The sequence below is a fragment of the Marmota flaviventris genome, chromosome 2 (assembly GCF_047511675.1).
Source record: "Marmota flaviventris isolate mMarFla1 chromosome 2, mMarFla1.hap1, whole genome shotgun sequence".
Classification (NCBI taxonomy): Eukaryota; Metazoa; Chordata; class Mammalia; order Rodentia; family Sciuridae; genus Marmota; species Marmota flaviventris.
In genome coordinates, this window is record NC_092499.1 from 100,466,619 (window position 1) to 100,477,493 (window position 10,875).

The 10,875-nt window shown below is 37.5% G+C and overlaps 1 non-coding gene across 1 annotated transcript; it reads left to right on the forward strand.

Annotated features, from left to right (window-relative positions):
* Window positions 1-2,227: 2,227 nt before the first annotated feature.
* Window positions 2,228-2,332, forward strand: LOC114085127 (U6 spliceosomal RNA). The gene has a single exon (XR_003581414.1). It is a non-coding gene; the product is annotated as a U6 spliceosomal RNA (small nuclear RNA).
* Window positions 2,333-10,875: the final 8,543 nt, after the last annotated feature.

The following is a 10,875-nucleotide window of genomic DNA, read 5'->3' on the forward strand; positions in this document are numbered from 1 at the left end:
GCCTCCTGCCCCCTACTCTGTGCCTTATTTAGCTATCAGTCTGATTCTGTAAGGGTCCGGCGAACGTCGGAGGAAGAGACCACCAAGAGACCGACTCATGCAACCGCAAAAGGGGATTTATTGAGGATCCAATCCAGCACGCTGGGGCTCCGTGCTCACTCAACAAGGGAGAGCGGCCCAGAGCCCCGAGCAGAGGTTAAGCAGTGCTTAAGTACACTTTTTGGGGAGGGCGGGGGCTTTGCATACATCAGAACAAATCATCATGAGGCACGGGAAAATCGAACAACAACTCTCAAACTTGATTAGCACATTCATTGGCGGGAACAGATCGCACGGGGGTGATAGGTCAGTTCTAAAGCGGGGTACACATTCAAACTGATTGGTTTAGGCCCTGAGATGCCTACGTGCCAAGCTGCACAGGGTCCTAGGTTATTAAACAACTAGATGGTCAGGGGGAATATTTACTGGGCAGTCCCGGGAATTGTCCTAACAGCTACAGGAATTTCAGGTTTTGGGGGTGTAGCATAGGAACTTAACAATACCTGGTCCTTTACATTTTAACTCAGGCTTTGCAGCTTAGAAACTTTACGATACCCGGTCTTTTACACTTAAACTTCAATTTCTTTTACTCTTACAATTCCAGCTTGGGGAGGACCGCGGTGAGACTCTCTCTTGTCCCTGACACTATACCTGCAGCATCCACATCTAGGCTCTCATGCAGGACCTTGGTGGTCCCTTCTTTCTGGCACTTTCCAACCCCAGGGGAGTCTCCCTTCTTTAACTCACTGCTTCTGCCTAGAATGGGTTCCTGCTCTGCGATTTTTCTTCACTGAAAATGAATTTAAAATATCTGAAGAAATAATTTTTCTTTTTTTACACTGTAGAAGAAAATATCCATATTACTTAATGTTGCTCATGTAATATTCACATAGAAAAGTCCTTTGGGAAATGTTTGTTGGGAAATTGTCTTTCTTAATTATGTGATATGCTTCTTTTTTAAAAAAAATCAGATAATGAGATAGTTTGTCTTTTATCTTTCAGTTTCTTTCCTGGAAGCTCAGACTTAAGTTTAATGTTTAACTGTAGTAACCATATTAGCCAAAGTTTACTTGTGAGCAGAGAGAGAGAGAGTGTTCCCTGCTCATTAAATAAAAGCATTCAGTTAGCTCCTGCTCAGGGCATGCAGTGAGGGGCCTGGGCAACAGGGGTACAATGCCTGGGACATACTAATATGCAGTGTGTTTCTTCTGAATCCCACAGCCTTTGTGAGGCAAGGAGGGCATAACAATTATTATACTCAAAGCTGGCAATTGGGAATAGAAGTTAAAAAATAAGTTGTTTGGGACTTATGTGGAAATGTTTATACTCCCTAATGTTGAAAAGGTCAGTTTTAAATCAATGCTAGACTGTAACAGAAAGCTAGATTTTTTAGCTCAGTATTGTTATAAAGAACTTTCTAAAACATGATGCTCTTCAGCAAAGGAGCAGACTACCCAAATAATGAGCTTCCTGTCATCAGAACTTGCAAACTGGGCTGGAGGACCGTATGTCAGAAGGTTTTTCTACTGTGCTTTATACTTGAATGTCTTCAACAGGAGCTACCAAGAGGTGGAGTTACTGCTAAAGTGGTAAGCAATGGAGTTGAGATTCCAACTCATGCAACATGGCCCTTTCACTCTGTCTCTTTAACTTCTAGGGCATCTTCCTGTCCCAGGTGATCAATGAGAAGGATCTGAAAGTTTTAATGAGATGAAATAAAAACCACCCAAAGCAATTCAGTATGTGGATGTGTAATTGAGTAAAAGTTTTTTAAAAATATAGTCATCTCCTCATTTAATGATAGAGGTATTAAGTGGGAATTGTGTTGTCAAGTGTTTTTGTTGTGTGAACATCATAGTGCATGCCCACACAAACTAAGATGGCTATGATGTCACTAGGTGATATAACGTCACCATCAAATGTGCGGTCTCATTGACCAAATTGTTGTTAAGTGGTGCATGACTATACTATGATTTCCACTTCCTGTCTGTATACCTGATATGGTTAATCAAGCACTGATTTATAAGATGATCCCTAATGATATATTTAGAGTTTCTGTATCATAAATGAAATGCCTGCTTTTGCAGTCTATCATAGTTACAGGTTTCATTTTATAAGTCAAATCATGAAAATGCATTTCCCACATTAATCCATTCAATTTGTTTGGCAAACATGAAGAACTTTCTAAGTTCACTTTGGCAGCACATATACTGAAATTGGAATGATGCAGAGAAGATTAGCACGGCCCCTGTGCAAGGATGACACCCAAATTCAGGAAATGTTCCATATTTTTCTAGAAAAGCTATGGGAAATGAGACAGGTGCTAAAGGTTCAAGAATCTGTTTAAAATTCAGATTTTTAGTAGTGACCAATAAAAAGCCCTATTAGTGGGGGGAAAAAACATGAAAAACTTTCTATATGCCAGAAACTGTTCTAACATCAAGAATGCAGCAGTGTCCCAAATCAACCCATATGTGTGCCTGTATGGAGTTTATATTGCAAAGAGATGGGCCATAAATATTACACATGACAAAATATAAATGATAGCTGACATGAATACTGAGTTGGTAGGATAGGCCTTATTGAGAAGGTGACTGTTCAGTAAAGAATCGAGGAAACTGAAGGAGTACATTAGCTATGTGGATACATGGATAAGGTGCTCTAGGCAAAAGGTATAGCCAGTGCAAAGGCCCTGAGGTCAAAGTACAACTGTGTGTTTGAGAAACATTAAGGAAGATAGTGTGGCTTAATCAGAGTGAATATGAGGAATAAGAGGTAGAAGGTGAGGTCAGAGGAATAACAGCCCCAATAATTCAGCATCTTATAAGCCATCTTCAGGATAAATTCTGAGTGAAATGGGGATCCCTCAAAGGATTTGAGCAGAAACATGACCAGATTGCTTTTCTGGCTACCAAATTGAGTAATTTGAGAGAGGTGATAATGGCTGTAACATGAGGCATTAGAAGCACCCATGTTGGATAAACTGTGGAGTTGACAGAATTTCATGATGAACTGGACTTGGGGTATGAGAGAAGGATGCCAAGTGAGGAATACTATTAACATTGGCTGGGGCAGAGGACGATGAAGAGTGTGTTTTTAGACATTTTGACTTTTGAAATATCTATTAGATCAAGTAGGCAGTTGATATTGAGTCTGGAGTCCAATAGTTGTTAGCAATAGATTGTATATAAAGACATAGGATTTGATATCATCACCAAGGAAGTGAATGTGGAAAGAGAATAGGAAAGAAGTTAAGTCACTTTAACATTAAAAGTTTGGGAAGAATTGAGAAGGAGCCACCAGTGGAATTGAGAGAAAACCATGAATGTAGTGTTCTGGAAAAAAATGAATATATTGTGTCAAATACTGGTGATAGAGCAAGATGACCACTGGCATTACCAACAGGATTATTAGTGACTTGGGCAAAAATGTAGGGGGAAAATGATGTATAATGGAAACAGAGTCAGGCAAGACTCTTTAACCCTTAAGGTATATATAGAGTATAGCACTTGAATGCTCCTTGTATAAAATTTTCTTATGAAATTTATGCTTACCAATAAAATGACTAAGTATTTATCCACCATTACTTTGTGTTCACCATTTTGTGGAGTACTGCTGAGGGATTCAGAAGATATGTCTTATAGCACACCATACAATGGAGACTAGTGGGAGTCATGACTTAGTTGAAAATACTGGAAGAATGTGAACTATTATGAGACTAGAGAAATGAAGAATCCAGTCTCGGCTCCGAGGTGTGAATGCCAATGAACCTGGGAAGATAAGGAAGCTTATAGACATGTTTTCCCATCGTCTTGTTATGCACTTACCTCTCCAAGGAAACATATTTGAACAGTGAATGGACAACTTTAATAAAACATTTGACCTCATAGAGGTCTTCTTGGCTGTTTAAACACAGCCAGGCAGATTCTTTTTTCTTGATGTGGTTGTGTCAGGTCATGGCCAGTGGTAGAGCAGCGATTGGGAATTCCAGAAGAAGGAAGACTAGGGTGGCTCACAGTGAAATGTAGGTACCTATGTTATTCCCCAGCAGGAGAGATCCCTAGGCAGAAATCCAAGCAGGCATTTCAGGCTATGTCGGGAAGTTTTGGTAATCAGCAAAAGTAAATGTTTCTGAAAAAAATGAAGTGATAATAGTAGCATATGTGACACTATGTATCAGGCACTATACTAAGTTTTTAACCTTTTAATGCACTTCATACTCATGATATTAGTCCTATGAAGTAGCCATATTTAATATTCCAGTTTTCAGATGAGGAAACTATGGTCTTAAGTGACTTATCTAAGGTCACAGAACTATCAAGCGTCAGAGTCAAAACCAGTTAAACCCAGATGTTTTTATTTCAGGTTATCTGAAGTCTTGCCACCATTCTGTATTGTCTCAAGAAAGTACTTGGCAAAAAATATCAACAAAATAATATCATAACATTATTTAGTATTCAAATACATCTTTTCTCTTTATAATGAAAGAGGAAATTGAGGTTAAATTTCTCATCTGAAGTCACACAACAGATTGGACAGAGAGCAGCCATGAGCCATTATCAGCATGGCTCCAAAGTCTGTGAATGTGAAAGGCTCTCTAGGATGCTTCCAGTAAAATAACTGATTTTGGAGTTTGGGGCATTGACCCTGTCTATGAGATTAGTGGCTAACTGTGAAAGATAGAGTCTCAAGAATCAGACTGATCTGGCTGTAAGTCCCTGAACTATTCCTCTCTGAAGACCTGCCCTTGAGCACCTTAACCTCTAAGGACCTCCAGAAGCTCCTACATAACATGGAAACGAAGTACCCACATTCTAACACTTTGGTACAGATTAAATGAACTTCAGCACCATGTATACAGTCAAAATTTCCTCATTGGTGGTGGATGTTCTTATTTTAGAGCTGCACAATAGAGATGGTCACACCTTTCAAGTTTCAGATGAAACCAAAGTTTAAGAATAAAACCCACAGCATTTTCTGGAATACCCTTCTTTATAACTGAACTTGATGGAATTGCTGTGCTTTCTTCTGTTTATGCCCATTAGCTTCAAACTTCAAATGCTAAGAATGGAAACATTCTCCGAAGAAGAAAGAGAGGGGGACAAAAAGCCCTTCAGTTGTTTTGTTTTTCTGAAGGCCTCTTGTGAATTTCAAAATACAACATATCATTTGCCAAGAGAGACACCAAAGTAAAACTGCAATGATTGCTGGCTCAGTGAGTAAAATATCAATTGATTGTTTTTTGTAACCAACCTCTAATTGATGAAAAATTATAGGTTCCGATATCAGAAGGGAATATGATCTTCCTAGCATTAAGCAGTGTTAATCTGCTCCATGCGGGAGACCAGGGAATTGCTAATTCCATAGAGACTTTGCTTCTAGAAGCCATGATGTAGTTGCACTGGAGTCGGTATGGGCAAACAAGGGATTTATGGAAGGGGATATTATCCCCTTTAAAGTGTTCTTGTATTGTCACAATATTTACTATTGTATTGTAAATACAAAATGTTGTTCCCAGTACAAAAATCTTTATCCCCAGGATAAAGATCAGTGGTAAGGAAGTTTGCATGCTCCAATAGCTGCCTGCGTTTGGGAAAGTCACTTTATTTCTGTGCACCTCAATTTCCTCATGTCAAAGTGGTTTCCCAACACAGAATAGCCAGCATTTAACTAGTGCTTGCTTACTTAATACCAGGAACTATTCTGAATAGTTTATATGTATTGCTTGTTTAATCCTCAATTACTTGTTTAATAGCCCAATGAGATAGATACAGTTTTCACCCCCATTATTTCAATTCCTAATTTGATGTTCTTACTTGTGGCTTATTTAACCTCAGGGAGCTCTGTGGACAATAGGATTGCTTAGTCCAGAAAGGAATCTGCGGTCCACAAGTAACATTTCCCATCTCAGCATTGACAAAACCCTCCATGCTCACGTCCATGTTTCTAGTGGAAGAGACTTAGCTCCAGTCCTCTGCCTTTTAGTTTTGCTTTTATGCAGAGATAGTTTATCTTCAATTCAATGTGTATTCGAATAATGACCACAGTACTGTTCCTTTTCAATACATGCTTTTTACTAATCAATAAGAGGGCTGAATTTTAGAAATTGTAGCTAAAGTGTTTACATTTTAACTTACTAACTATAAAATAGATCTCTATTTCCCCTAATTAATAAAAAGATTTGGTGAAATGTGTTCCATTTTGCACATTTAAATCTTTAAGCCAGACGCTGGGAAATGGAAAGGCTTTAATTATGCCAATATTTTTATAATCATCTCCTTAATTGTGCTCGTTTGAGTATACTTTGAGTATTCATTTTGTTATCACATATTTATTGGTGTCTACTGACAAAAGAGCTGAAACTGGAGTTACAAGAATTAGCAGTAATAGCAGTCATTATAGAACGATAAGAGCTATTCACATAAGTGTTCTTATGGTGGCCAACTTTGGGTTCAGAGTTCTGAACCCAATTATTCAGTTTAATTTACCTCTCCAAATGATCCTCCAAGGTCCTATTATCACCTCCATTTTATGGATGAGAAACTGAGCCTCCAAGACATCATGTGGCCAGGTTCATGCACATGTTCATCCATGAGCACCTGGTGTATACTACAAGCTCTTGCTTCCTGTTCTCAGTGCCAACCCTCACCCCCCGCCACCCCTGTGCCCCGGCCATGTCATTATTTTCATCAACTCCATGATCAGGTTATAGCTGTGCCCTGTGCTTCTCAACAGATGGCTTCACTCTTGCTGCCCTCTTCCCTGGAAAGCCTTTTCTCTCCCTCTTCAATTATCAAAATTCTATTTAATCTTTAGAATCTACCCAAAATATCAATGTCTTCTAAATTCTCTTGGTTCTCCAATTGGGTATAATTTCCCCTTTTATTTACTTCTTATGGTACTTTGCCCTCATCTAACATAACAAAATAGTAATGATGATAGGAGGGAGAGGGAAGAAAAAGAGATGGACCAAAAAAAAAGGAAGGATGTGGTGAATGGAGTAAAAGAAGACAAAGAGGAGGAGGAGGGGGGAACTATGACACTTCATGAGCTTCACGTGTTATCTCATTTTATCTTCACAACCACACTATGTGTTACATTATGTTGTCACACTTTACAGATGTTAAAAGATTAAGGCTTGGCTGGATCATGTGAATGTCCACGTCTGATCCCGTTTAGTAGATGGTTCTTTCTGACCATAGGAAGTAGGAAGTCTTTACCTCAGGGTTCCCTCAGTGTGTCTCACAGTACCAGTAGGTTGTTAATGAATAGTTTAAAATTGATTGTAACAAAGGTAATTGGTCAATTAACTAACAAGTTCTATATCTCCTATACTTTTTAAAATTTTTTTATTTGTTTTAATTAGTTATACATGACAGTAGAATGCACTTATATTCTTTGATATGTCATACATAGATGGGATATAATTTCTCATTTTTCTGAGTGTACATATTGTAGAATCACATTGGTCATACAGTCACATATATACATACAGTAACAATGTCTGTTTCATTCTACTATCTTTCTTATCTCCACATCCCTGCCCTCCCCTCCTTTCACTTCCCTCTACCTAATCTAAGGTAACACTATTTTTTTTGCATTACAATTCTTAATACACATATATAGCACAATTTTTGCATCTCTGTTTATATATAAAGTATGTTGACACCCAATTCAAGTCTTCATACGTGTACTTTGTATAATGATGTCCATCACATTCCACCATCCTTGCTAATCCCCAGACCCCTCCCTTTCCCTTTCACCCTTCTTCCCTATCTAGAATTCATCTATTCCTCCCATGTTCTCCCTCTCAATCCCACTATGAGTCAACCTCCTTATATCAGAAAAAACATTCGATATATATTTTTTTGGATTGGCTGACTTCACTTAGCATTATCTTCTTCAACATCATCCATTACCTGCAAATGCTAAGGTTTTGTTCTTTTTTAATGCTGAGTTAAAATTCCATTGTGTATATATGCCACTTTTTAAAATCCATTCATCCATTGAAGGACATCTAGGTTGGCTCCACCATTTTGCTATTGTGAATTGTGCTGCTTAAACATTGATGTGGCTGTGTCCCTGTAGTATGCTGTTTGGGGATAGACCAAGGAGAGGGATAGCTGGGTCAAATGGTGGTTCCATATCCAGTTTTTCAAGGATTCTCCATATTGCTTTCCATATGGCTGTACCAATTTGCAGTTCCACCAGCTGCCATTCTGACTGGAGTGAGATGAAATCTTAGAGTGGTTTTGATTTGCATTTCTCTGATTGCTAGAGATGATGAGTATTTTTCATATATTTATTTATTGATTGTATATCCTCTTCTGAGAAGTGTCTGTTCAGGTCCTTAGGCAATTTGTTGATTGGGTTATTTGATTTTTTGGTGTTTAGCTTTTTGAGTTCTTTATATACCCTAGAGATTAGTGCTCTAACTGATGTGTGAGGGGTAAAGATTTGCTCCCAGGATGTAGGCTCTCTATTCACCTCACAGATTGTTTCTTTTGCTGAAAAGAAACTTTTTAGTTTGATTCCATTCCATTTATTGATTTTTGGTTTTAATTCTTGCACTAGAGGAATCTTATTAAGGAAGTTCGAGCCTAAACCCACATGATGAAGATTAGGGGCCTACTTTTTAATGCTGAGTAAAATTCCATTGTGTATATATGACACTGCCATAAGACACAGAGTCTCTGGTTTAATTCCTACATTCTTGATCCATTTTGAGTTAAGTTTTGTGCATGGTAAGAGATAGGGGTTTAATTTAATTTTGTTGCATATGGACTTCCAATTTTCCCAGCACCATTTGTGGAAGAGGCTATGTTTACTCCAGTACATGTTTTTGGCACCTTTGTCTAATATAAGATAATTGTAATTTTGTGGGTTATAGTCTCTATGTCATCTATTCTGTACCATTGGTCTACTGGCCTGTTTTGGTGCCAATACCATGCTGTTTTTGTTACTATTGCTCTGTATAAGTTCTGGTATAGTGATACCACCTGCTTCACTCTTCCTGGTTAGGATTGCTTTAGCAATTCTGGGTCTCTTATTTTTCCAGATGAATTTCATGATTGTTTTTCTATTTCTATGAGGAATGCCATTGGGATTTTGATTGGAATTGCATTAAATCTAAATAGTGCTTTTGGTAATATGGTCATTTTAATAATATTAATTCTGCCTATCCAAGAGCAAGGTGATCCTTCCATCTTCTAAGATCTTCTTTGATTTCTTTCTTTAGCATTCTGTAATTTTTAATGTAGAGGTCTTTCATCTCTTTTGTTAAGTTGATTCCCAATTATCTTATTTTTTTTTTTGAGGATATTGTGAATGGGGTAGTTTTCCTCATTTCCTTCTCAGAGGATTTGTCACTGATATACAGAAATGCCTTTGACTTATGGGTGTTGATTTTATATCCTGCTACTTTGCTGAATTAATTTACTAGTTCTAGAAGTTTTCTAGTGGAGTTTTTTGGGTCTTCTAGGTATAGAATCATATTGTCAGCAAATAGAGATAATTTAAGTTCTTGTTTACCTATACATATCCCTTTAATTTCTTTCATCTGTCTAATTGCTCTGGCCAATGTTTCAAGAACTATGTTGAATGGAAGTGGTGAAAGAGGGCATTCCTGTCTTGTTCTAGGTTTTAGACGGAATGCCCTCATTTTTTCTCCGTTTAGAATGATGGTGGCCTGAGGCTCAGTGTAGATAGCTTTTACAGTGTTAAGATATGTTCCTGTTATCACTAGTTTTTCTAGTGTTTTGAATATGAAAGGGGTACTGTATTTTGTCAAATGCTTTTTCCTGCATCCTATTGAGATGATCAGAGATTCTTATATTTAAGTCTATTGATGTGATGAATTACATTTATTGATTTCCATATGTTGAACCAACCTTGCATCCCTGGGATGAATCCCACTTGATCATGGTGCACAACCTTTTGGATATGTTTTTGTATTCAATTTGCCAGAATTTTATTGAGAATTTTTGAATCTATGTTCATTAGAGATATTGGTCTGAAGTTTTCTTTGAAGTGTCTGTGTCTGGTTCTGGAATCAGGGTGATATTGGCCTCATAGAATGAGTTTGGAAATGCTCCCTCTTTTTTCTCTTTCCTAAATAAATTGTCGAGTATTGGTATTAGTTCTTTAAAGGTCTTGAAGAACTCGGCTGTGTATCTATCCAGTCCTGGGATTTTCTTGGTTGGTAATCTTTTGATGGCTTCTTCTATTTCCTCACTTGATATTGGTCTGTTTAAGTCGTGTATATCTTCCTGACTCAATCTCGGCAGATCATATGACTTAAGAAATTTGTCAATGCCTTCAATGTCTTCTATTTTATTGGAGTATAAGGTTTTAAAATAATTTCTAATTATCTTCTATATTTCTGTAGTGTCTGTTTGATATCGCCTTTTTCATCATTCATGCTGGTAATTTGAGTTCTCTCTCTCCTTCTCTTTGTTAGTGTGGCTAAAGGTCTGTCAACTTTATCTATGTTTTTCAAAGAACCAACTTTTAGTTTTGTCAAATTTTTCAATTGTTTCTTTTGTTTTAATTTCATTGATTTCTGCTCTAATTTTAATTATTCCTTCCCTTCTACTACTTTTGCTGTTGATTTTTTCTTCTTTTTTAGGGATTTGAGATGTAGTGTGAGGTCATTTATTTGTTGACTTTTTCTTCTTTTAAGGAATGAACTCCATGCAATGAATTTCCCTCTTAGTACTGCTTTCATAGTGTCCCAGAGATTTCAATATGTTGTGCCTGTGTTCTCATTTACCTCTAAAAATTTTTTAATCTCGTCTTTGATGTCTTCTGCAACCCATTGTTCATTCAGTAGCATAT